The sequence below is a fragment of the Rhipicephalus microplus genome, chromosome 1, assembly GCF_043290135.1.
Source record: "Rhipicephalus microplus isolate Deutch F79 chromosome 1, USDA_Rmic, whole genome shotgun sequence".
In the NCBI taxonomy this organism is placed as follows: Eukaryota; Metazoa; Arthropoda; class Arachnida; order Ixodida; family Ixodidae; genus Rhipicephalus; species Rhipicephalus microplus.
Window position 1 is genome coordinate 26274108 of NC_134700.1, and position 5282 is coordinate 26279389.

Genomic DNA, 5282 nt, shown 5'->3' on the forward strand with positions numbered 1-5282 from the left:
GGGTTCTACCGGTGCTGTTTGTTAAGAAGATGCACAATACTCAAGAAAGGACCACTTGCTTCGTATCGTTGACCGCTCGCCTAACTCAAACAGTAGGTGCATGTTCCTTCTGTCGGCGCTCTGTTTACCACCATGAGCGCTATAATAACGTTGTGAACTAAGTTTTTCCTAACTAGTAGGTGATAAGTGAGCTTCTAATAACGTAGCGAGCCTAGTGGCGTGTCTGATATTATTAGGGTCAAGTCAAAGCTCTATGGCGTCCCGCGCGGACGGGATATTTTATGTGGGAAGGGGGAGGGTGATGTTCGCAAAGCGATTTGTGGCTGCTATTTTGCGGGCGCTTTGAACAGAGGTGGGGCCGACACCCTGCATGCTATGAATCACTGTGTTATCGCAATGCCATCGGACACCATTCGGTGACTGCGCGTTAAAATAGATTTTAGCGTATTTAATTTAGAAAAATGGAGAAGAATTACGTGGTGTTCGCGTTGGTATTTACCCGGCAATGTTCCTTTTTTGTGTCATAGAAGTATCTAAAGAAAGTTTTAGATGTTACGCGTCTTAATTTCAACATCTACAGGACAGTTAAATGTGTGTGACTACTATAAGGTAGATGTGTTTTCCTGTGTAACGAAATGTGCTTGCATCCACCAGGCAAGTATGTAATATACCTACCTTGATATTCAGGTTAAGTACGTGCGCCTGAACTTGACATAGTGTGCTATATATGCGGCTCGCGAAGCTTGCAATTACGCCTGGGTCAATATATTTTGTTTATAAGTTGCTTAATAGCCATACCTTAGCTGTGCAGGAACTAGGTAGAGCAGTAGTTCACTCGTTAGAGCGCAATCGCCATGGTACAGCTTGTTTCCCCCATGTTCACCTACCTTTACGGTAGACTGGTTTTTATGAATCGCGTGAGCCTCACCCCGCTTTGGCGTGAAAACTTCACGAAATACCTTCAGGTCTACAAACATTCTGAAACATCGTTGTTTCGCGACTTCCTATGATATTCTCGTATTACAAGCGAAATGCTTTATCTGATATAAGAATTTTTTAGGATATTGCTACAGATTTTCAAAGGACCTGTGGTATGTGCATGGTATGAATACCTCATTTGTCGCTCAAAACGCAATAAGGTTATATATACATCATGGTATGCATGCCTAAGTCATGTACATGTTGCTTCCGAAAAGTAAAATTGATCATTGTATTTATTTAAGAACGTAAGAGGTCTACACTACCTTTTTCGAGGATGTATGGTTGGGATCAGTAAAGAATGTCAAAAATAACCTTCAACTTGTGTATTACCTTGTTGGTACCTTGTTGGTACTTGCACCGCATGGTAGGATGCAAGGTTGGTGATGTCGTAATAAATGTTACTGTCACATCATTTGCAAGTTTAATTGTTATTGCCATACTGAGGCTAACAATGTTGTGGCCTCAAGTGCTTATTTGTGCCGGTTAGTACATAATGAACGAAGTGAAAAACAACGCATAACACAGGACTGGCAGAGACGGACGAAGCGCTCAACTTACAACAGAGGTTTTTATTCTATAAACAAGGGTATATATAGCACATGACACTTGCCCCGCCGCGGTGGTCTAGTGGCTAAGGTACTCGTCTGCTGACCCGCAGGTCGCGGGTTCGAATCCCGGCTGCGGCGGCTGCATTTCCGATGGAGGCGGAAATGTTGTAGGCCCGTGTGCTCAGATTTGGGTGCACGTTAAAGAACCCCAGGTGGTCGAAATTTCCGGAGCCCTCCACTACGGCGTCTCTCATAATCATACGGTGGTTTTGGGACGTTAAACCCCACATATCAATCAAAGCACACGACACTTGAAAAGGAGAGAGAGAAGAGTAACGTCAAACTTTTGTTATGTTTGTATGCGTCTGAAAAAACTGTGAATAAGCTATCCTTCGCTTCACAAATAAGCAACTTTCCTGGTGAGGAACGTTACCGAAGGTGGACAATACTTCGACATTACAGAGATCAACGAGCACGTGAGATTTATGACACGTTCTGCTTCGACAAGAAAGTACACTCTAAGGCAAAAGGGTTTTAAAAGGGTGTGTGGTTCGTCTTTTTGGGGACTAATGGGGCTGCCATAATTATTGATTCCTTCAAAGAGTAACGGCACCGGGTCTAGCAGTTAGTCCCCACAGACGAACTCAAGAGACTAACATTTAGTCCTCACATTTACACCTTAGTGAGTAACCATTATTCCCACAATTTACCTCAAAGGACTAACACTTAGTCCTCACGTTTGCACCTTATAGAGCAACTATTAATCTCCACATTTACACCTTACCGGGCAACCGTTAGTCCTCGCAGTTGCAATTTGCCGGATGAACGGTTGATCCACTCAAATACTCCATTCAGATGGACTTTTTGTCCCCAGTTCAAACATTGTTTTTTGTTTATTTTCCGCCAGGCCTAATACTTTTTTCGCCTGTTTTTCTCTGCAGTGAGCAACAAATTGCGCCGAAAAGAACACGCGAAAATGTAGTTAGCCACCTATGTGTAACTGCTTTCGCAGTCACGGCCACAGCGAAAGACAAAAGTGAGACATAGAAATCTTTTATTTTTCTACATACACATGAAGTTTCTCCATTCTTTTAAGTGAATTCATGGTGAAGTGTACAAGTCCAGTCTCGTTGCCAAATCTTCATCACTCCTTGGGGAGCGCCACCGACGGAAGCGATAGATGACAGGCATTGCAGACGCCAGCGCACGCAGCCTTCAGCCTGTTTTGTTGCCACGGCTGCACGTACAATAATATAGCAAAAACAGTTAGACACACGTGACAGAAGATGAAGTAGTACTCATTTGACAAGTACGTGCACGTTATATAAAAACAAGCTTTAAAATATAACATACAAATAACTTTACCTTCACACCTCACAGAGTCCTTCTGGAGCTGCTCTGACGAAAGAGATGGATGACAGGCGTCGCAGATACCAGCGACACAGTCTTCAGCATGGTGTGTGCCCACGGCTGCACAATGAGTATGTAAAATAGTGAGTCACACGTGGCAGAGGATGAATACAAATGCATATGAGAAATACGTGCAAGGTGAAATGGAAGCATACGTGAGATATGACATGCTAATAATTTCACCGTGATGTGACACATCATCGGTCTCATTTCGATCTCCGTAACGCAACAGCTTAGGAGCGGCGGCCGCAGCCACAACTCCGCAAACCACTGTGCCGCTAAGAAATCGGCGAGTTTTAAGCGAGCGACGTCGTTCAGCTCGAGCCAGCGAAATCGAGACCAAGCACGGCGCTGCACACGGAGTGTCTGCGAACTTCGAACAGGAAAGCAAGCGTACGCTTGGCCGCCGCCACGAACAGCGCCGAGCTGGTTTGAAACTCGCGCCGACGAAATCGACGGTAATGCAGCCCTTTTGCACAAACTCGAGCGAGTGCAGCTTGCAAACGCGAGTCCGCCACCGCGGCCACCGGATTGTGCTGAGCTACTTGCGGCCGACTGACGGGAAAGCCAACTGTAATGGCGACCAATTTTCAGTGAGTTCCTACGCCAGCGAAAGCCCCGCAAGCCCGTTCTGGCGCACTTACTGCGCGCGACATACTGCAACCAAGCTCTTTACGAGAACCCGCAACGTGTTTTAGACGACTTCAAACCCAGCGACGAGGTCTCAGCTCAATATCATCAGCCCGGAGATCATCGCGGCGGCGAAGACAGGCGAGCACTCGACGACCGAGCGTACGGCAGGCCGACGGCAATGGCGGCCGATTTCCAGGCGGTCGCAAAGCACAGGCGAACTTCAGACGCTGAGGCTGACCTTCGCGATGCATTTTGTGCGTACGATACACAACACGACCGAGTCTGTTGCCGGCAAGCGTGATTCGTATTGCACACGTGACAAGTAGAATAGAATAAAGATTGATAACCTACTTGCCTTACAATCCAGCGCTGTTTTCTGCCCCGAGTGGGACTGAATCCGTCTTCTCGGCCGCCATATTGGCCTTCCCCACTGTTGCTGTGGTGTGTTGGTCGTGACTATCTTGAAGCCAGAGATATACAGCGCGGCGTGCTGACGTGTCGAGACTTGCTCCAGACTTCGTGGGTGCAGCAAAACGCAAAAGCAGCTGCTCACGCTCATCCAAGCGTACCTACAAGCACCGCGTCATAATTCTTAGATAGTCAAATACAGGCGGCCGTGGTCCATCACTCCGAGCGCGACGCAACGCCAACCGTCGCCAGCAAAATGCGGCAAAGACTGAGCCAGCAGAGGAGGAGAAGGAGGGGTGGTCACCGTGGCAGCGCTTTTCGCGCTGCCTGCAATACCCGGGTGGTTCATCCCTTGGTTTCGCGCGGCATGCTTTCCTCTGTGGTTGCTCCTCAACGGTCTACCCGTTAATCGCGTGCGCGAATTGTATTCTGTTACTCCTTTTTCGGGTATTTTTGCCTTAGATTGTAATATGTGTGTCAGTGCACCTTCGATAACCCTCGTCACCAGTGAATTAGCGTATTTGTCAAGCGAATGATAGCTTATTCACAATTTTTTTTCAGGCGCATACAAATTTAACAAAAGTTTCACGTCACTCTTCTCCTCTCCCTCTTTTTAAAGCTTTGCGTGCTATATATACCCCCAGTATAAATTAAGACCTTGATTGTAAGTTTAGCGCTTCGTCCGTCTCTGTCACTGCCCCTTTTTACGCGCTGTTTTTCACTTCGTTCATATGCTGCCTTTACGTCTTGTTGGGAACCATTTCTTTATGTAGCTAGCAATAGTGTCAGGGATCCTGGTTGCTGGAAATTATTGCAGAAGCGTGCCTGTATTATTGTGACGGCATGCGGTTCAAGATTGATGTTTTGTGTTTTTTTTTTGTCGGCTGTGGTCGCTGAATTTTCGATGGAGGTGAAAATGCTGTAAGCCTGTGTGATGAGATTCAGGTGCATGTTAAAGACTCACAGGTGGTGGCAATTTCCGGAACCGTCCACTACGGCGACTCTCATAATCATGTCGTGGTTTGGGGACCTCATACCCTACATATCAATCAGTGGGGCGAATAGAACAGGTAGAGAAAAGAGTGGGAAAAGAAAGCATTTGCAGCTTTTCCCCCTACGACCACTGGACAGCAGGTGCTGTTTGATGAGGAGTATTACCTTTTTAGCCAACCAGAATAATTTAAATCAGTGATCACAATGAAGCTGCAAACAATATTCATTTAGTGAACCCAATTTGAGACAATATATAATCGTCTGAATGTTAGCAGCTTGAAGGCAGCTGCATTTGTTGTACTCATGAGA